Here is a 23,634-nt window from a genome sequence, read left to right as displayed (position 1 = left end):
CTTAATTTATAGGAAATTTTTATACGTTAAGGAAAATTGGCACATTTCTGTGATGTAATTGTTAGCACTTTTCCCTGTGTTTTCTTCTAATACTTTCATGTCATGATTTCTTTGATCCATCGGGAATTACTTTATGTCATATGTAGTATATAGTAGGAATTTTATTTTTGTTCAGTTGGTGCCAACTTTATTTTTGTCCAGATAACTAGCCAATTGTTCCAATAATGTTTATTGAATAATTGGTATCTTTAGCAATTTGAAGTGTCTTCTTTATCATATTCTCAATTCTTCTATGTATTTCAGTCTACTTCTGGGCTTGTTCTTCCGTTCCATTGCTGTTTTTCTGTTCATGTAGTTGTGCTATGCTGTTTTAAGTATTATAGATTCAAAATATCTTTTAATATCTGGCAGGTCAGATTCTTTCACTACTCATTCAGAATATTTTCTACTATTTTTGCTTGTTTATTTATCTGTGTAAACTTTGAAATCATCTTTCCAGCTCCCACCTCCCCTAACCATCACCACCACTAAGTTAAAACAACTGTTATTACATTTATATCTTTTATTTGGTTTAAATTGGGGGTATTTTAGAGGTAAATGTCTCCAAGTAGGTATTACCTGAGGTTTTTGCCTTGTGGATTTCTTGTATTCTATTTGTTTGGATAGTTTAAGACAATCAGTCTAAAAACTGCCTTAAGTGGCTTTATAGAATACTCTTTACTGTACACCAGCTTTAAGGCAAAGTAACAGTTCCATGTAAGTTTTTAGGATGAATTGATTAGGACTATGTGCCTGGAACAATGTGTTCCTTGCCCCCTTTGTATTCACATGAGCATTTTATGTTGCCTGGTTTTCCTTTGTTATTGACAATTAAACCTACTACTTAAGTTCATTTTATGGGGTGCTTTTGGCTTTGTCAGTCTGAGTTGCTAACATGCTTCAAGTCAGAGGGCTTCTGGAGATTAGCTTTCAGAATAGCTTTCCCTTCGTAATTTCTTCTTTGGTTTTGTTATTGAAAACTCTTTTCAAATATAGACAATACAAACATAATAAATGGGAAGAAAGGTTCATCTTCCTCATGCCTCAGTCATTCTTAAACAACGTTATTATTGACTGGCCTATTGGTTGCCAGAAAGGAAAATCAATTTTATTAGAAGCATTTGCTTGGCCACAGATATTGGTACTAACCCAGCACAGACAGGCTAATATCAACTACCTGAAGACCAATTTTTACCATTAGTCTGAAATGAAATAGTAATTACAGATATGTCAGAGTCTACTTCGTGTTATCCTGTCATTTTTATCCTTCACTATATCTCATACATTCTTTTATTGCACTGCGATTTCTACATTCTGTGACTGTGATGGAGTTGAAACTTGTAATTTTATTTCTAAGAAAGTTCCTTTATAGATTTCATTTGTTATCTGGCAGTATTATGGGCACAGTTTTGTCTTTTCCATGGATTAGTATTGATTTTTAGTTCAGCTCTGGAAATTAGGTTCATACCACATTGGGATTGGGATATAGCTTTAAAACACACACACGCTCACTCTCTGTCTCCTCTGTCTCTGTCTCCCTCTCTCTCTCTCTCTGATTTCTCGTGTAACGTTGATTTTTCAAGCCCTGAAGAAGGATTAAAATTACTCCCAAGGCACATTAAGGGTATTTGAGTGCTGAAGATTTGTTGGTAGGTTTTCTCAGATTTGTTGTAAAGTAACATTAAGAAAATAAGTGGGATGCAGGGGAGGAGTAGGAGCATCTGTGTTATAGGTGTCTACACTGTGTACTAGGGGTTACACAGTTCAAAAAAATGTTTGAGTGGTGTGGAAATGTTTAAGGACTTTATGATTTATAAATTACATAAGCTAATGGTTTGTAGAATAGCACAGTGCAATGTGCCCTCTTAGTGAATACCTTGGTGACTATCTGTGTCTTGTAAAAGATTTTTAAGAACACGATAAAAGTATAATGCAGTAAATAAAACCATCTTTAAAAACATACATACCAAATTGCATGGTATGTATGTGCAGGGAGGGAGTAGGATATAAAACAGTTTTTTAGTGTTTACCATGTGCCAAGCATTTTATGTGCATTTCCTGTTTTAGTCATTGCATCAATCCCATAATGTAAGTGTATTACTATCTGTATTTTACTGATGAAGAAACAGGAGTTCAGAGAAGTCATAGAGAGAGTAAGTGACAAAGACTATGTTTGAAAATGTCATTCTGACTTCAAAGCCCAAGCTCTTAACCTCTTCATTGTAAAATTTGAATATATTTCATTCTTGTCTTTATTTTCTCTACTTGCATGAATATAACATATTTTAAAGCTATTTGGTATAATATTTTACATAAAATGTTTTCTTCATTATTTAAAATTATTGAGGTATAAAATAATTCAGTGAAGTGCATATAGTACATAATCTTAAGAATACAGCTCAGTGCATTTTTACACGTATATGTCTACACCTGTGTAACTACCACCTATATCAGATTAGCACATTTCCATAACTCCTAGATTTGTTCCTTTAAGCTACTTTTGTAACTTAATATTCATCCTTCTAACCTCACCCTTAGCTAACTATTTTTCTGACTATCACTACTGATTAGTTCTAACTCTTCTTGAAATTCAAATATTTGGAATCATAGTATATATCATTTGGATCAGGCTTATTATGCTCAGCATAACATTTGTGAGAGTCATTTATGTTGTTACATATATCTGTTATTCCTTTATTTTTACTGCTGCATAACATTCCATTGTGTATATATACCACTTATTCATTCTCCTGTTGATGGACATTTATTTTTCTTTATTTTTTTCTTCAGCTTTTGCTATTATGAGTAAAGCATCTGTGAACTTTCTTGAACATGGATATATATACATAAGTTTTCATTCTTCTTGGGTATATATCTAGGAGTACAATTACAGGGTCATATGGTAACTCTATGTTTAACCTTTTGAGATGCTACCTTTGTTTTTCAAAGAGACTGCACCATTTTACATTCCTACCAGCAATGGATGAGCGTTCTGATTTTTCTACATCCTTGTCAACACTTATTATCATCTGTCTTTTGATTATAGCGATCCTAATGTTTGTGAAGTAGTATGTCATTGTGGTTTTGATTTTTTGTTTGTTTGATGGTTAATGATGTTGAGCATCTTTTCATGTACTTATTGGCTGTTTGTATATATTCATTGGGGAAATTTCTATTGGATCCTGTGCCCATTTTTGAGATTGGGATATTTGTCTCCTTATTATTGCATTGTAAGAGCTGTTTATATATTCTGGATACAAGTCCCTTTTCAGATATATGATTTGCAAATATTCTTTCATTTAGTGGATTGTCTTCACTTGCATGATACTGTCCTTTGAAACATGAAAGTTTCTAATTTTGATGGAGTCTAGTTTATCTATTTTTTGTTTTGTGTTTGTGCTTTTGGTATCATTTCTAAGAAACTGTTGTCTGATCAAAGATCATAATGTTTGAGGCTTTGTCTTCTAAGAGTTTTATAGTGTTATCTATTACATTAAGGTCTTTGATTCATTCATTTATTTTTTTATTCATTTTTCCCATTGCCACATAGCTATTTATTTATTTATTATTTTATTTTAATTTATGAATATACAGTGTAGTTGATTTTCGTGTCCCTTTACCAATTCCTCCTTTTTCCCCCTCCCTCTCCCCCCCATCAACATCTTATCTCTTCACTTGTCTTAACAAGTTCAAGGAATTGTTGTGATTGTTGTGTCTTCTCCACCCCCCCATTTATTTGTTTGTATATCTTTTTTTTATTAGCTCCCACAAATAAGTAGGAACATGTGGTGTTTCTCTTTCTGTGCCTGACTTATTTCACTTAATATAATTTTCTCTAAGTCCATCCATGTTGTTGTGAATGGTAGTATTTCATTTTTTTTATAGCAGAGTTGGATTCCACTGTGTAGATACACCACATTTTCCTTATCCCCTCATCTGATGATGGGCATTTAGGCTGGTTCCAACTCTTGGCTATTGTAAATAGCACTGCAATAAACATGAGAGTACAGGTATCCCTTCAACATGATGATTTCCATTCCTCTGGGTATATACCCAGTAGTGGAATACCTAGGGCATATGGTAGATCTATCAGTAATTGTTTGAGGAACCTCCATACCATTTTCCATACAAGCTGCACCATTTTGCAGTCCCACGAGCAGTGTAGGAGGGTTCCTTTTTCTCTGCATCCTCACCAGCATTTATCATTCTCAGTCTTTTGTATGTTAGCCATCTTTACTAGAGTGAGATTGTACCTCAAAGTGGTTTTGATTTGCATTTCCTGAATGCTGAGTGATGTTGAGCCTTTTATCATGTGTCTGTTGGCCATTTGTATATCTTCCTTTGAGAAATGCCTATTCAGCTACTTTTCCACTTTTTAATTGGGTTACTTTTTTTGCTTTTAAGTTGTTTGAGATCCTTGTATGTTCTGGATATTAATGCTTTGTCAGATGTATATTTTGCAAATATTTTCTCCCACTCTGTTGGTTGTTTTTTCACTCTGTTAACTGTTTCTTTTGCTGTGCAGAAGCTTTTTAGTTTGATATAATCCCATTTGTCTATTTTTCCTTTGGTGGTCTGTGCTTTTGGGGTCGTATTCATAAAGTCTGTGCCCAGTCCTACTTCCTGAAGTGTTTCTAAGCCTGAGGCGTAACACTCCCTGACTTTAAAACATATTACAAAGCTATAGTAACCCAAACAGCATGGTACTGGAATAAAAACATATGCATAAAACAATGGAACAGAATAGAGAATCCAGATATCAACCTATACACCTACAGCCATCTGATCTTTGACAAAGACACCAAGACTACACATTGGGGAAGAGACTGCCTCTTCAGTAAATGATGCTGGGAAAACTGGACATTCATATGCAGGAGAATGAAACTAGACCTGTACCTCTTGCCATATACCAAAATCAACTCAACGTGGATTAAAGAATTAAATATATGTCTTTGATTCATTTTTAATTAATGATTTTTGTAGAGTGTGAGGTAGGGGTCCAATTTCATTCTTCTACATGTGACTATCCAGTTGTTTCACCACCATTTGTTGAAAAGACTATTCTTCCTCCCATTAAATTGTTGTACACACTTGTTGAAAATCAGTTGACCACAAATGTGAGGATTTATTTCTAGACTCTCAATTCTTTTCCATTGATTGATATGTCTGTCCTTCTGCCAGTACCACACAGTCTTCATTACTGTAGCTTTATAGTGAATTTTGAAATTAAGAAGTTTGAGTCCTCCAACTTTTTTCAAGGTTGTTTTGACTATTATGGGTCCCTTGAATTTTCATATGAATTTGGGATCAGTTTGCTCATTTTGGCAAAAACAAACAAAAAAATAAAGTCAGCTGGGATTTTGATAAGGATTGCATCAGATCTGTAGATAATTTGGGGAGTAGTGTCATCTTAAAATATAAGTCCATGAACGTGAGATGTCTGTTCATTTATTTAAGTCTTATTTAACTTCTTCCAATGATGTTTTATAGTTTTTGGTGTGCACATCTTGCACTTCTTTTGTTAAATTTATTGCATAAGTATTTCATTGTTTTTGATGCTGTTGAAAAATGAAATTACTTTATTTCTTTTTCTGATTGTTCATTGATAGTGTATAGAAATACAATTGATTTTTGTTTGTTGATCTTGTATTCTGCATCCTTTCTGAACACTTTTATTTGTTCTAATAGTTTAGTAGTGGATTCCTTACAATTTTCTATACACAACATTATATCATCTGCAAATATAGTTTTACTTCTTCCTTCTGGATCCCTTTTTATTTCATTTTCTTCTTATGCACTAGCTAAAACCACCAATACAATGTTTCATAGAAATAGTGATAGCCAACATTCCTATCTTGTTCATGATCTCGGAAGGAAAGTGTTCAGCCTTTTACCATTAAGCATGATGTTGGGATTGATTCATTTTTAGTTGTTAAACTAGCTTTTCTTTCTTGGAATAAATTCCATTTGCTGTATTCAATTTGATAATAATTTATTTAGATTTTTTTCACATCTGTATCCATAAGGAATATTCACTTGTAATTTTCTTTTCTTGTAGTATTCTTTTCAGGTTTTCCTGTTAGAGTTATATTACCCTCTAAAAACCAAATGGAAATATTGCTTCTTTATTTTTTCAAAGAATCTACTTAAGATTAGTATTAACTGTTCCTTTAATGCATAGAGAGAGTTCATCAGTTCCAGACAAGACTCATTTCTCCCTATTCCTCCTACTAAGTATAGGTAAAAACCCTGATCATAATACAGCAAGGAAACGTAAGGAGATTGTAAAAAGTTGGAATAGGAAGGCAGACTGACTAGAGACCTTGAGAATTGGGAAATGACACTGTGGTTGATTTCTCTGGGTTTTCTTTTTGTTTCCTATATAACTTGGACCGGGCTCTGAAGAAGGCCACAGTTCAGAAATGCCAACAGCTGCAGACAAAAAAAGCTTGTTCTTTCTTGCCAAAGGACAGGGAAAGGGGCAATCTACCAGAACAGAACTTTTCAACAGTATCCACTTTATCCCACCCAAACACCATGAGGGAAAAGTGTGCCATCCCCTGTGTTGGGAGACTAAAAGAGCAGTCTAAACATCCCCTGGCTATTGGTAGCAAACAGTGCATCTTTCCCCACCAGGATGTTGCCAGAAGAAGCCAAATGGGTAGCCTAGACTTTCATCCACTCTCCAGAAGTAACAGGTGGTGCTCTTCTTCTCCCACAAGGTTGGTATTAGTGGAGGCCAAGTAGTAAGCTTGCACATCCACCCCCTTCTTACTCTGGAAGTAAGTAATGAGGTTACACTTCTCCCTCTCCCAAATACAGAGTGATGGTGTAGAAGAGATTTCAGAGAGGAGGGAGCTGGAGAAAGGTATTCTTTAAACCTGTGTGTGGAGTTTTGGAAAAGCCACTAAGTGACTCACACATTATACTGACCAAAATCAAAATGTTTGAGAACAGAATTACAGTGTGGAATACTCTCCAGATTTTTACACTAGCCTCTATGTAGCACACAAAGAAAGTAGACCAGAATAGTACTGTAAGGGCTCTGAAAACAAAATTATTATTGGAACCACAACTCATAAAAATGGGTCAGGACTTGCACAAGAAAACCAAATAGGGAAACTGCCTGCTAAAATAGAAGATGCAAATAGAATCCACATCTTAATAACATATTCAAAATTGAAAATTTCAAACTATCATACCAAGAACCAGGAAAATTGCAACTTGAATGTGAAAAATTAGTCAACATACATTAAACACTGAGAAGACTCAGATGTTGAAGTTATCTGACAAGGATTTTAGAAAGGTCATCATAAAAATTTTGCAATGAGCAGTTACAAACATTCTTGAAACAAATTTAAAAAATAGAAAATCTCAGTAAAGGAACAGGAGATATTAAAAAAGAGTAAATGGAAATTATAGAACTGAAAATACAATAACTGAAATAAAAATTCACTAGATGAGCTCAATATAAGATGGAGATAAGAAATGGATCAGTGATGATGAAGATAGATCAATAAAAATTACCTAGTTTGAACAATAAAGAGAAAGTAGATGGAAAAGAAATCAACAGAAGCATCCAGGACTGTGGGACAATTACAAAAGTTCTAACTTTCCTTTCATCAAAATCCCAGAAGGAGAGGAGAAAGAGTGCAGAACTGGAAAAAATATTCAAAGAAATAATGGCTGAAAACTTTCCACTTGACTGCATTGACAGGTCACCCGTGAGTACAGTGAAGAAGAGTAACAGAAGAAGCAGCTGCTCTACCAGATAACCAGACATCAACATAGAGGTACTAGAAATATTTAAAAAATAAGGAAATATGAGTCCACCAAAGGAATACAGTAACTCTCAAGAACCTGACCCTACAGAGGAGGAAACCCTTAAAATGACTGAAAAGGAATTCCGAGTATAAATCTTAAGGAAACTCAATGAGATACAAGATGATGCAGTTAGATGACACAATAAACTGAGTAAAACTGTCGAGGATATGAAGGAGGAAATTTACAAAGAAATTAGTACTTTAAAAAAGAATGTTAACAGAACTCAAGAACTGAAACAGTCATTCAACAAAATAAAAAACACAGCTGAGAGCTTAAGCAGCAGGCTAGAGCAAGCAAAAGAAATAATTTCTGATCTTGAAGAAACCCTCTTCAAAATAACTCAGACAGACAAAAAAGAAACAAAAAATGAATTTAAAAAAATGAAAAAATCTAAGAGAGATAGTAGATAACCTTCAGTGCACAAACATCCAAATCATGGGTATTCCTGAAGGGAAGGAGAAAGGAAAAGGCACTGAGAACATATTCAATGAAATAATAGAGGAAGCCTTCCCAGGTATAGGGAGAGACACAGACCTTCAGATTCTGGAGGCTCAAAGATCCCGAACAGATTCAGTCCAAAAAGGTCCTCTCTGAGGCACATTATAGTCAAACTGGCAAATCTCAAAGACAAAGAAAAAATCATAAAAACAGCAGGAGTAAAGTGTCAAGTAACCTATAAGGGATTCTCCAACCAGACTAATAGCAGCTTTCTCAACAGAAACTCTACAAGCCAGAAGAGAATGGGATGATATATTCAAAATACTAAAAGAAAAAAAAATGCTAGCTAAGAACACTATACCAAGCAAGACTATCCTTCAGAAATGAAGGATAAATAGTGTATTTCCCAGACAAACAAATTACAAGAGTTCTCCACCACACAACCAGCCCTACAAGAAATCCTTAAGGGAGTCCTTTATCTGGAACCAAAAAACAATAATCTCTACCATAAATACACATGAAAGGACAAAACCCATTGGTAGTACAAAAATGCAAACAAAGAAAAAGAAACTGTATCTTACCACCTCAAAAAATCAACAAACACCAAATGCAAACAATAAAAAGGAAAGAAAGAACCAAAAGATATTTAAAACATCTGAGGGAAAATGAATAAAATGCCTGAAGGAAGATAATACCTTTCAGTAACAACCCTAAGTGTAAATGTATTAAATTCTCCACTCAAAAGACACAGACTGGCTAGATTAAAAAGCTAGATGCAACTATATGCTATCTACAGGAGACTCACCTGACCTGTAAAGACAACACACAGACTAAGAGTGAAGGAATGGAAAAAGATATGTCACACAAATGGAAATAAAAAATGAGCAGGAATAGCAGCTTTTACCACAGATAAAATAGACTTTAAATAAAAATTATAAAAAGAGACAAAGAAGGCCACTATATCATGATAAAGGGATCTATCCAGCAAGAAGACATAACAATCATAAATATATATGCACCCAACGTTGGAACACTCAGATATATAAAGCAAACACTATTAGAGCTAAAGAAAGAGAGAGACTCAAATACAATAATAGTTGGGGACCTGGACACCCTTTTCTCAACAGTAGACAGATCATCTAGGCAACAAATCAACATAGAAACACAGGATTTCAATTACACCTTAGACCAATTGCATTTGGCAGATATCTACAGAACATTTTATCCAACAACCACAGAATGTACATTCTTCTCATCAGCACATGGAACGTTCTTCAAGGTAAACCACTTGTTAGTTCACAAATCAAGCCTCAACAAATTTTTATAAATTGAAATAATTTCAAGTATCTTTTCAGACCACAACAAGTCACAAATAGAAATTAATGACAGGTGAAACTCTGGAAACTATACAAGCACGTGGGAATTAAACAACATGCTCCTGAGTGTCCTATGGGTCCAAGAACAAATTAAACAGGAAATTTTAAAAATTCTTGAGACTAACGAAAATAAAGACACATCATACCAAAACATGTGGGATACAGCAAAAGCAGTAATGAGAAGGAAGTTTATTACAATAAACACTTACATCAAAAGAATAGAAAGGTTTCAAATAAAAAACAATGCTACACTTCAAAGAACTAGAAAAACAAGAAGAAATAATTAAGATACAGCAGAACTAGATAAAATAGAACCCCCCCCAAAATAGGGCCAGCCCATGGCTCACTTGGGAGAGTGTGGTGCTGATAACACCAAGGCCATGGGTTCGGATCCCTATGTAGGGATGGCCAGTTAGCTCACTTGGGAGAGCGTGGTGCTGACAACACCAAGTCAAGGGTTAACATCCCCTTACCAGCCATCTTTTAAAAAAGAAAAAAAAAACACCCAAAATAATACAGAAGATCAGTGAAACAAAAAGTTGGTTTTTTGAGAAGATGAACAAAATAGCAACCATTAGCTAGGCTAACTAAAAAAAGCAGAGAGAAGAACCAAATATCAAAAATCAGAAATGAAAAAGGAGACATTACAACTGATAAAACAGAAATACAAAGAATCATTAGAGACTATTATAAACAACTTTATGCCAACAAATTTGAAAACCTGAAGGAAATGGATAAATTTCTGGACACTTACAAACTGCCAAGACTGAACTAAGAACTATGAAGAAATAGAAAACCTGAACAGACCAACAACAAGCAACAAGATTGAAGCAGTATTTAGCATTTCCCCAAAAAGAAAAGCCCAAAACTGGATGGCTTTACTGCTGAATTCTACCAGACCTTTCAAGAAGAATTCATGCCAATTCTCTTCAAGCTATTCCAAAAACAATGAAACAGAGGCCATTCTCCCAAACTTGTTCTATGAGGCCACCATCACCCTGATACTAAAACAAGACAAAAATACAACAAAAAAGGAAAACTAAAGGCCAACATTTTTCATGAACACGGATGTAAAGTATTTTGTTGAGGATTTTTGCATCTGTATTCATCAAAGATATTATAGCAAACAAAATACAGCAACACATCAAAAAAATTATACACCATGATAAAGTGGGATTCATCCCAGAGATGCGAGCATGGTTCAATATATGCAATTCAATTAATGTGATGCACCACATCAACAAAATCAAGTACAAAAACTATATGATTATCTCAATAGAGACAGAAAAAGCATTCAATAAAATTCAACATCCTTTCATGATAAGTACTCTCAGCAAATTAGGTGTAGAAGGAAAGTATCTCAACACAATAAAAGCCATATATGACAAACCCACCACCAATATCATCCCCAATGGTTGGAAAAGCTTTCAGCTTTTCCCTTAAGAACAGGAACAAGAAAAGGATGCCCACTCTCACCACTCCTATTTAACATAGTATTAGAAATACTAGCCAGAACAATCAGGCAAGAGAAAGAAATAAAGGGCATCCATATTAGAAAAGACAAAGTCAAATTGTCCCTGTTTGCAGGTGACATGTTCCTATATATAGACAGACATAAAGACTACAAAAAACACTAAGAGTTGATAAGTGATTTCAGTAAATTTGCAGGATAAAAATCAATATGCAAAAATCAGTAATGTTTTTATACTCTAACAACAAACTAGCAGAAAAAGAAATCAACAAGCTGGCCCATTTACAATAGTCACTGTAGTGTATTGAATTATGTCCCCCCCCCCAAACTCATTGAAGCTTGAGTTGTGTCCTCCACATTTCATGTATTAGAAACTTAGCCCCCACTGTGACAGTGAAGGGGGTGGGAAATCCTATTATGGTAAGTGAAAGATGGAGCCTTGAAGAGGTGATTGGATTGTAGGACCATGCTGTAGTGAATGGATTAAAAATGGTGGTCAAGGGCTTGGTTCTGAGGGCTTTCAAAGAAGAAGAGTCTGTCTCTCTCTCTCTCTTGCTCTCTCTGCTTCCACCATCTTGCAATGTGAGACCCCTGGGTCACTGTCACCACCACCAGATGGACTTCGGACTTCCCAGCCTCAGAAACTATAAGCAATAAATTTTGGTTTTCTTTATAAAATACCCAGTTCCACATATTTTGTTATAGCAACACAAAATGGACTAATACAATCACAAAAAAAAAAATTACCTAGGAAACAATTTAACCAAGGAGGTGAAAGATTTCTACAACAAGAAGTACAGATCACTGTTGAAAGAAATTAAGGAGGACACAAAAGAATGGAAAGACATTCCATGCTCTTGGATTGGAAGAATTAACATTGTGAAAATGTTTATAACCACCCAAAGCAATGTCCAGATTCAGTGCAATCCCCATCAAAATACCAATGACATTCTTCACAGAAATAGAAAAAACAATCCTAACATTCACATTGAACAACAAAATACTGTGAATAGCTGATAGAGTTTGGATGTGTTGTCCCCCCAAAACTCATGTGGAAATCTGGTGGCAGTGTTGGGAGCTGTTTGAGTTATGGGGGCAGATTCCTCATGAATGGATTAATGCTGTCCCTGGATGTGGGAGTAGAGAGTGAGTTCTTGCTTTGTTAATTCCCACAAGAGCTGATTGTTGATAGGACCCTGGCACCTCCCTTCTCTCTCTTGCTTCTTCTCCCCATGTGATCCACTTGTACCCACCGATGCCTGCTGCTTCCCCACCATGAGTAGAAGCAGCCTTAGGCCCATCCAGAGGCAGCTTTCCCAGAATTGTAAGCCAAATAAACCTCTGTGCTTTATAAATTACCCAGTCTCAGGCATTCTGTTATAGCAACACAAAACAGGCTAATACAATAGCAACAAAAAATGGAGCAAAAAAATAAAGCCAGAGACATACTACTACCTGACTTCAAATTATACAGCAAAGCTATGATAACCCAAACAGCATGGTACTGGCATGAAAACAAACAGAGCAATGGAACAGAATAGAGAACCCAGAAATCAATTCACATACTACCAGCTTACTCATCTTTGACAAAGGCACCAAGAACATACATTGGGGAAAAGACTGCCTCTTCAATAAACAGTGTGGGGAAAACTGGACATCCATATGTAGAAGAATGAAACTAGAATTATACATCTTACCATATACCAAAATCAACTCAAAATGGATTAAATACTTAAATATAAGACCTAAAATTTTAAAACTCCTAAAAGAAAATATATGGGAAACACTTTAGAAAGCAGGACTGGGCAAAGACTTCATGAGTAAGAACCCAAAAGCACAGGCAACCAAAGGAAAAATAAACAAAAGGTATTATATGAAACTAAAAAGCTTCTGCACAACAGAAAAAAAAATTAACAGAGCAAAAAAACAACCTGCAGAGTGTGAGAAAACATTTGCAAATTATGCATCTGACAAAGTGTTAATACCCAGAATATACAAGGGCCTCAAACAACTTAACAGTAAAAAAAACCCAAGTAACCTGAATAAAAAATGGGCAAAGGAACTGAATAGGCATTTCTCAAAAGAAGATATACAAATAGCCAACAGACACATGAAAAAATGCTCAACATCATTCAGCATCAGGGAAATGCAAATCAAAACCACATTGAGATATCATCTCATGCCAGTTAGACTGGCTGTTATCAAAAAGACTGAGAATAATAGATGCTGACAAGGATGCAGAGAAAGGGGAACCCTCCTACAATGTTGGTGGGACTTTAAATTGGTGCAGCCACTATGGAAAACGTATGTAGGTTCTTCAAACAACTACAGGTAGAACTGCTGTACCATCCAGCAATTCCACTGCTGGGTAGATACCCAAAAGAATGGAAATCATCATGTTGAAGGGACACCTGCATCCCAGTGTTTATCACAGCTCTATTTTCAATAGCCAAGAGTTGGAACCCACCTAAATGTCCATCATCAAATGACTGGATAAGGGAAGAGTGGTATATATACACAATGGAATATTACTTCACCATAATAAAGAATGAAATGCTGCTATTCACAGCAACATGGATGAACTTACAGGAAATCATTTGGTGAAATAAGGCAGGCACAGAAAGAAATACTGCATGTCTGCACTCATAAGTGGGAGCTAAAAAGTAAACCAATAAATTTTGAAAAAGAGAGGTACAACAATCACAATAATGCATTGATCTTTCAAAAGGAGAGAACAGAACAGAGGTTACCAGAGGTGGGAAAGGAGGAGTGGGAGGAGGTGGTGGTAAGGGAGGAATTGGTAAAGGGCCATAAAAAACTATTATACTGTATAATGTTGAATATACTAATTATCCTGCATCACATATTGCACACAGGTATTGATATTCAACTCTGTACTCCACAGAATGTACAGTCAACTATGTTACAATTTTAAAAAGTGTATATATATATTTTTTAAAAGATACGTGCAACAACAACAAAGAAATTCTTAAATGAAAGAAAACTAAGATTAGTATTTGTCACCAGCAGACCTTTTCAGAAAGAATGGCTAAAGGAACTTCTTTAGAAAGGAAATAATAACGAAGGAAACTTGGAACACAAAGAAGAAACAAAAATAGAATGGGTAAATAGAGGTAAATATAATATACTGTCCTTTTATTCTTAAGTTTTTTAATTTACATTTGACTCAAACCAAAAATTAAAATATCATCTGATGTGGTATTCATTGTATGTACAGGAAATATTTAAGACAATTACATTTTAAAGGAGAGATTTCTGTAAGAAGAAATATAAAGAACATAGAAATTGTCACTTCCATTTTCACAACAACAAAAGTTGAACAAATTAAAAAGCAGTGACTTTTCTTGAACCCGTCAGATAATTGGGCAAACTGCCATCCTGACATTTGGAGAGACAGGCAAATATGGGTAATCATAGCCGAGATTACCTGGAGCAGAACTCATATGAGTTCATAGGAATGCAAGTGAATAACTGATGAATTGCTGGAGGCCTAGTGTGGACTAGCTTGAGAGTGAGAAACTCCTGGAGGCCCTATCTTAGGTGTGTCCCCCCTCCCACATGTTCATGGGTTTTATCTACAAGACCTCCTTCAAGTCCTCACAGTGAAGATCTAAGAAAAAACCTGTCTTGTTTCTAGCAGGAGGAGGGGGGGAAATAACCATTTTGAAGCATTCTCCATAATAAAGGCCTACTCCCCAAGGGAGAAAACTTTACCAGAACATTATCTGACCTGGGGGAAGTTATCCTACCCCAGCCTCCTGTTTCACCTAAAGGGCAAGAAAAAAGAAAGGGAGGGGGGGGGAGGGAGAAAGAGAAAGGGAGAGGGAGAGGGAGGGAGAAAGAGAAAGGGAGAGGGAGGGAGTGAGGGAGGAGTAGAGAGAGAGAGAGAGAGAGGGAGGAAGGGAGGAAGGAAGGAAGGAAAGACCTAAGAAACCTTTGTAAAGACTCAGGAACATAGATCCACTAAAAGATGGAGATTTAATCATAAGATCATAGAATGCTTTCCCTCCCTCTACACCTTCCCACTACAGCAACAGGGCTCTCATATATAACAGTGTGTTATTTAAGGAGGAACTCTTAGAGAAACTGAAAGACAGCAGGGGAGAAAACTAGAGGAAACTGAAGCCTCTGGCACCTACAGCCATAGTAAACATTAAACACAGCCCAACTCCTAGTCAGATTAACAAAATCGCATAGTTAAGGCCCCACCCATCCGGGCCGCGGAGGCCGCGGCCATGGCCGAGACGGAGGAGCGGAGCCTGGACAACTTCTTTGCCAAGAGGGACAAGAAGAAGAAGAAGGAGCAGAGCAGCCGGGCGGCGAGTGCCGCGAGCGCGGCCGGTGGCGCCAGCGGGAGCAGCGGAGCCCCGGCGCGGCGGGCGGGGGGCCGCGGGCTCCGGGGCCGCCACCAAGGCTGTGACGAAGGATGAAGATGAGTGGAAGGAATTTGAGCAAAAAGAGGTTGATTACAGCGGCCTCAGAGTTCAAGAAATGCAAATAAGTGAAAAGGAAGAAGAAGATAATGAAAAGAGAGAAGATCCAGGCGATAACTGGGAAGAAGGTGGAGATGGTGGAGGTAGTATAGAAAAGTCTTCAGGTCCCTGGAATAGAACAGCTCCGGTACAAGCACCTCCTGCTCCAGTAATTGTTACAGAAACCCCAGAACCGGCAATGACTAGTGGTGTGTATAGGCCTCCTGGGGCCAGGCTAACCACAGCAAGGAAAACACCACAAGGACCACCAGAAATATACAGTGATACACAGTTCCCATCCCTGCAGTCCACTGCCAAGCATGTAGAAAGCCGGAAGGATAAAGAAATGGAGAAGAGCTTTGAAGTAGTAAGACACAAAAATAGAGGTAGGGATGAGGTTTCAAAAAACCAAGCCCTTAAACTTCAGCTAGACAACCAGTATGCTGTGCTTGAAAATCAGAAAAGCATCCACACACAATACAATTAAAGAATGGTCTTTGCTAACCCTTCTAAGGTAACTAGACCACAGCCAGCCACCATGAGCAGCCATTTGTCACCTGAGCTCTGCTGGATCTACAGCAACTGATGCAGAACACTCAATTTAAGGGACCAGCCTGATTGCGCTATGGAAGTTAAAGTGTCACAACTGCTCTTTGTATATTGGATTTAGGAGAAATTTTCATTGTTATATAAAGGTGTGAACTAGATTCAGCAGTGTTCTTTCATAATTACTCTACAAATACAAAAATACCTGCAGCTAGTGGTCATTTCAAAATCTTTTTTATGTTCAGATACTGAGCCTTCGTAAGGGTTGACTACCTCAGATTTGCTGCATTCATTGTGGACTTCATGTGGATCACAACTTCTGGATAAGAAGGTTACAGCTATTAAGTGTCGATGTGAACCTTGAAACCAGCTCTACTGGATTCCTATCAGAAATCCTGCAGAAAGTCAGCCATCTGGGTTCTGATCTGCTGTAAAAGATGAAGATTTAAGTGACCTTAATTATCCTGTCCTGTGCCCCACCCGTAAGGAATACTCTGTAGTAGGCTGTGGCTATATTAGACTTCCTGGAACATGCTGCTCTCAAAAGAACTGGTGTGTTCAGATCATCTATGTAGGGCTGTGATTTATAATTTAAACTCTTGTATTCTGAGGTAACCACAAATTAAATTCAACCAAACTTAGGTCTGCTGAATGAGAAAGGGGGTGGAGGAGGGAATAATCTTGTTTCTTTTAGTAATTTTTTATTTGGATAGCGCTTTTTCTGTGTTCCATATTAAGGCCTTTTTTGCTTTGAGTTGGAATAAGTTCTTTGACAGCATATTGCTTGGTTAAGTGAGTAACCTGAAATATGCATTAGAATTGTGAAATGTGGTTTGAATTTGCCAATCCCTACAGTGGAACCAAACAGCCTTTTTTTTATTTCTGGTTGGCCAGTGCAGGATCGACCCTGGACCTTGGTGTTACCAGCACCACACTCTAACCAACTGAGCTAACCAGCCAGCTCCCAAATAGCCTTTGATGTAAAGGGCAGTGGATGCCGGGGCTCTACTTAAGGTGCTGCTAAAGTCTCTAATCAGGTCTAAAATGTGCCATAAACTGCAGTGGAAAGAGTATGGTTTCCTCTCAGCTACAGGATTCACTGATCTGTCCTTATAAATTCAAAACAGTGTGAGCAAAACCTCATCAAAAGCCCATTTAAGTTTTATGGATCTTGCATGATCTTTGATAAGAATTCCTTATATACTTGTGTCCCAGATTTTTAGGTATTGGACGTTCTGTAGATGCAGCGATTGTCCCAGCTAGCTCGATTATCAACCTTTTGGTGTGTCTGTGTTGTTCATTTGGAGAATCAGGGCAAAAGACAGGTGATATAGCACTTCTGTTTTTAATAATTACAGCTTAAAATATCCAGTTGTTTTTAGTTCTTAAAAGGGACACGAAGAAGCTACCCAGGAGTACCGAAAAGTGTCTTTCCACCTAATGAGACAGTCTGGCAATTAATTTCCTAGTTTTGAGTCTGTGGTTCAATAGAAATATTTCAAGGTGGTATGTGAACACTTGGTGCAGAGTCTGGGTTTCTCTGTAATGAATCCCTTTGCCAAATGCAGGACATGCAGACTTTATCCTGGCAAGATTGAAGCAGATGGCTGAGTAAAGCTGCCCTGATGTGGAAGCGCTTTCCTGCAGGAGTTCAGTCTTGGTGAAAGTGTCAGTCAGAAATTAGACTCGTAGGAGGGTTACCGTATCTCTTGACAGCACCTGCCAACCACTTCTGGGCAATAATGTTGGCATTATTTGAGGTGGCCAGGCAGGTGTCCTGCCTTCTGATATATTTGGATGAATAGCTGAACCACCCAAGGGGAAGTGGGATGATTAAATGAGAAACAAGGGGATTCTTGGTTAAACTGAAGGCTTTATTTGGGAACCAAAAACCTTAACAAATAATCTCTTGGACCTTGAGCCACATATTTTCCCTGAAAAGTATGCATTTTTTCCCCAGCAAGATCTTATTGGGGTTTATGCATTGAGGAATGAGCTAAGACGAATACATGGAGGTGTTACTTAATGGCATACTGTACTAGAAATCTGAAGACCTGCAGCAGACTTAAATTCCCAACCCTCGTTATAACTTTTTAAAAGATTGTGAAATTTTCAAAATGCACATGAATCAAGTTTTATTAAACTGTATGATGGATGGGTGAGGCTGTCCAGTGTATCATTTCTTTGAATTCTCAGGCACGGTTTGGCAGTGCAAGAACTCTGTTAACATTAACAAATTCAATAAAAAGTAAATATATGTAAAAAAAAAAAAATATATCTCATAGTTAAGTTCTTTTTACCTCAGTCCGTATTACTGGATGCATCATGTATGGCTCTCAACAAAAAAATTACAAGGCATTCTAAAAGGCAATAAAAAAAACAGCCTGACAAAGCAAGTATCTGAGCCAGACTCAGATATGATATAGATTTTGGAATGATCAGATAGGTAATTTAAAATAACTATAATTAGTATGTTAAGAGATGTATTGGAAAAGGTAGATAGTTTGTAAGAGCGATGGATAATTTAAGGAGATGGGAACTTTAAGAAAGAATCAAAAGGAAATGCTAGAAATCAAAAACACTATAACAGAAATGAAGAATGCCTTTGATGGGCTCTTAAGTAGACTATGGACACACCAGAGGAAAGAATCAATGAACTTGAAAATATGTCAGTAGAAACTTCCAAAACTGAAACACAACAAAAAAGAATAGAATATTTAAGAACCATGGGAAAATTTCAAAAGGTGTAACATAAGTGTAATTACATCATTGATTTTCAACTATTCTTTGGTAATAGGTGTACTTACTTTAATATTTCTTGTAGTATTGACTTCTGTGATGAATTATCTAATCTTTTATTTGGATGAGAATGTATTTCACTATGAGTTTAGAAAGATAATTTGCTTGATAAAGAATTCTGTTGCTTTTTTTTTTTCTTTCTCTCCTTTAGAGCTCTCATTCCACTGTCTTCTACTGTTCATATTTTCCATTTAGAAGTTAGCTGTAATTCTTATTGTTGTTCCTCTGAAGATAAGGGATCTTTTTTGCTCTGACTACATTTAAGATTTTTCCTATATATTTCATTTTCCAGCAATGGCTAGGTGTGCTTTGTTTTTGTATTTGTTTTAACCCTTGTTGGGGTTCACTGAACTTTCTGATGTAGCTTTCATTGATTTTGGAAAATTTTAAGCTATGATCTGTTCAAATATTGCTTCTACTCTATTCTCTCTCCATCTGGAATTAGTTTCTCATCTGTTACATCATTTGACAATATTCTGCATGTTTTATGCTCCGTTCTATTGTTTTTGTTTGTTTTTTGTTTGTCTATTTTGTGTTGCTATTAAATTGTTCCCTGTGTTGCTCAGTTTGGATAATTTTTGTTGACTCATCTCTTTAACTTCGTTAATCTTATCTTCCGTTGTTAAGATTTCCCATTGTGTTCTCAATTACAGACATTTTAATTGTTCGGTTATGGGATGACCATTCAATTAATTTCCCTGTTTCCTTTATCTGTTGAAAATTTTCATCTTTTCATCCATTTTGTCCCTCTTTTTCTTCTCGTTTCTTTAACATATCTGTAATAGGCACTTTGAAGTTCTCGTCTCTTAATTCCCATAGCTAAATCATCTTTGAGCCTACTACTTTTGGCTCTTTTTCTTTCATTTATAGATCACAACTTCCTGCTTTTCACATGTCTCAATTAAAATTTTTTTCTTTTTTTGAAACAATCTCAAATTTCCAGAAACAATAAGAGTATGTATGGTTGAACCTTAAACCTTCAACCATGAGAGTATTTGCCAACATGTTATCCTACCACCCCTATACAAATAAGGACATTCTAGTACATAACCACAACTCAACCATCACAATTAGGAAATTATCACTGATATATTACTACCTTCTAATCTTTATACCTCATTCAAGTTTTGGCATTTGGCCCTGGAATGTTTTCTAGTAAAAGCATTCAGTTTAGAATTGCACATTACATTTAGTTATTAAGTCTAACAGAACCTAAAAGAGAAAGCTAAAGGTCTCATTCAGTCTGCAATTGTTATTCAGTTTCTCCTTGACCTTTATGACATTGATACCTTTAAAGATTACAGACAAATTATTTTGTAGAATGTTTCTCAATTTGAGTTTGCTTGATGTTTCCTCATGATTATGTTTAGGTTTTACACTTTTAGGGATATTATAGAAGTGATGTGTTCTCATTAGGACCTATGTAGTGGTATATAATTTCAATTTGTTCTATTACTGATGTTCATGTTGATCATTAGGTTAGTGGTATCTTCAGGCTTCCTCACAAATAACATTACTTTTTATTCCTTTGTAATTAATTAGTATTTTCTAAAGATATATTTGAAGATTATCTAAGTATCCTGTACTCATCAAAATTTCAATTTATATTTTTATTTACATTTTTTTATTCAATGTCATAATTTATTATTATTATTATTATTATTATTATTAATTTTATGGTCAAATTGTCTCATATTTGTCCAGTGAGACCCACTTCAGTCTTGCTTCTGTGTCCTTTTAACATGTGCTCAGCATTTTTTGAGCAATTTTATACTTCTGGCATAACAAGAAGTTCCAGGCTCATTTAAAATTTTTCCCTTTCCTAGTACTGTAAACAGAATTTTCTCCAGACAGCTCTCGTTCAATTTAGTCGAGAATGGTATTTAGAAACCCAAATCTGGGCACTAGGTATGCTCATTGCAATTGGGCTATCACTCTTCCCAGGCTTTCTCGCTTATATACAGCTAGACTCATATATGCACATGTATGTCTATGTTCATTTCTCTGTGTGTAGGTACTGTAGGTTCACACAAATACATTCAGTACCACAGGATTTGTCCAATTTTCTCTGTATATTTGTAACTCTCTTTTCTGACAGTGAGAAGCCTGCCTTCCATTATATTTACTTATTTGATCAGTACCCCTGTGTGTAGCCAATTTCTCATTGCTGCCACCATCCCCTCTTCCATATGGATACCCCAATTGTATTGAGATGGGGACAGTTTACTCAGGCCACTTCTCTGGGGTTTGCCCCGCTAACTCCTTTTGGTCTCTGATACCCTGAACCAGGTAATTTTCCCATGTTAGTGCCTTCCTCACTCAGCTTAGGTTTCAACATCCAACCTTTTGCAGCAATATCTTCTTCACTTGGTCTCTGACACTTTGTACTGGGCCATCTTTCTATGTGGATATCCTTTTCATCCTGCATGAGCTCTGATACCTCATACTAGGCTGCCACCATTCTGAATGGACATTCTCCTCATGCCAGTTAGGGTCTAACACCTTATTCTGGACTACTAAGGCTCCCCTTTTCTCTACCTTTCCACTCCCACAGAGATACCTGCCTCACTCCACTTTACCTTAAGGCTTTAAAACAATTGTTCAAGAAGGGAAGAAAAAGAGCTCTATCTCATATTTTTTCATTATATGCTACAGGTTATGTATAAAGGAATTTAGAGACAGTATTCAGTGTTATTTTTCCCAAGAGAGGGCACCCCTCTCCTTGGTCAGATATATAGATTGAGGGACTGATTACCTTAGTCCAATCAGGAATTGAGCTATGTTGGGGCTGGGTTGTAGCTTTAGTTGGACCTAGTCTATCTTTGATTTCCAGTGTATCCAGGATGAGAACAGTCATGGCTTTTGTTTGTGAGACTATGCATCTCTGACTCCCTTTCCCGAAAGACTGGTGAAGATTCAGTCTGATTTTTTTCTGCTTTGAGCTTTGCTCTCCAGCCTCCTGCCTCACACTGCTTCCAAATTTTGGCAGATGTGTTGAAACTGAGATTTGAGGCAGGCCCGCTTCCTCAAGCAGGAAATATTGCAAAGGCTATAGAAGACTTTTGTCTTATTTTTAAAAACTGTCTTCCCACACAGCCTCTGGATTCAGAAAAAAAGTCATGTGTGAGAACAGACATTTTTTGTTTAGGATTTCTGAAATTTTTTCAGATTGTTGAGCCAGCCCCACACAATCTCCAAAAGTTTTGCTGATTTTATTTTTCCCAAGTGTCATCATTGCATTTGAGCCAAGCTCAATCTTTAGCCCGAGAAAAAGCAGCTGGAGAGAACCTGCTGTCTTCTGAATAGCTCTCTGGTTTGGTTCACTTAGTCCTTTTTGCTTCCATGACTCTCAAAAGTGAATAAATAAATGTAAATAAATAATAATAAATGTAAATAGTAAATGTAAGTAAAATAAATAAAAAGTTTTAATTAATCCACCTTACAGAAAAAGTTGTTGCAATGGGAAAGCGACTCTATTGCATCTTCTTCCATCTTACTTGGAACCAGAAACCAGCTATACAGCTTTTGTACTGCTCTTTCACTTAATATTATATAGTCACCATTTTTCCATGCCATTTAATATTTTCAAAAATATTTTACTGTCTTTTTTTTTTAATAGCTTCTCCAACTGAGGGTTTTATACCCCTGGCAAGAGTGGAGTATGGGGTATATGTGAGAATATATGAGAAACCACAAAGATACATGTGGTACACCTTCCCAAAGAATCCATTTTCCTTGAAGGTGTGGGGAATACAAATAATTTAACTTAAAAGTAGCTCCAAAAAATCATTATATACATAAACATAGATATACCATTGTGGAATAGGATGTAAAATGCATATGAATTACTTAGATGAAGTAAAACTTCAAGGAAAATTCATGTTTTCAGTACAGCCATGCAGAAGTTTAAAAAGTGCAGTCACTTAAGATATTCTAGTTTTTCTTATATTTTTAACATTTTTCTCTTCCCCCCAAGAGGTAGTAGTTTTTACTTTACATGTATCTTTCTTCCTTTTTTCAGTATTCAAATACAAAGATATCACCAAGTATCTCATCATTTGTAATTTTAGAAGACATGTATGTTCATCCTTTTTTTTTTTTTTTTTTTGTCTGCCTTCCAAAAAAATCCTCCCTAAGAAATAGAAAAGGCTTGCCTTTGTCCATTTTCTACTTTTTTTCTATGTATATGTAGATACTATTCCTGGACGTGCTATATTAAATATTTAAATTATACTAAAAAGGGTAAGTGTTTAAGAAAAATAGAATATCCTAGTAAATGACATGTGTATATCTTCCTTATAAATTTATCAAAAAATACTTCAAGTATTTACTTTTAAAAAATTTTTTAATTCTTTTACACATTTATAAAACTGTTTACAAATATGTATAGTTGATATGCATCTAGAGAAGTTATAAATCATGAGAGCTAAAATTTGAGTCTCAGAATTATTATTATGACAAGTACCATGAGGTCATGGCATTCTTGTTGCAGTGACATTAAACTAATTATGTTACATTTGATCAATTCTAAGACAATGGTTTTTTTTTTTTAATTTTAACATCTTGAAATTGACAAGTATTTTACAATCACTGTTAACCAGGTAATGTCATGGCCTGTGTTTGAGTGAACTTAGTCCTTAGTTATTAA

The 23,634-nt window shown here is 36.1% G+C and overlaps 1 protein-coding gene and 1 pseudogene across 3 annotated transcripts in view; both read left to right on the top strand.

Moving 5' to 3' along the window:
• ACBD6 (acyl-CoA binding domain containing 6) overlaps positions 1-23,634 on the top strand; it is a 206,424-nt gene that overhangs the window by 115,053 nt on the left and 67,737 nt on the right. The window lies entirely within an intron of this gene.
• Positions 15,405-16,660, top strand: LOC134383583 (protein CDV3 homolog; annotated as a pseudogene).

The sequence above is a fragment of the Cynocephalus volans genome, chromosome 8, assembly GCF_027409185.1.
Source record: "Cynocephalus volans isolate mCynVol1 chromosome 8, mCynVol1.pri, whole genome shotgun sequence".
Taxonomy (NCBI): domain Eukaryota; kingdom Metazoa; phylum Chordata; class Mammalia; order Dermoptera; family Cynocephalidae; genus Cynocephalus; species Cynocephalus volans.
The sequence above is the reverse complement of the archived record's forward strand: the minus strand, read 5'-3'. Positions and strand labels throughout refer to the sequence as shown.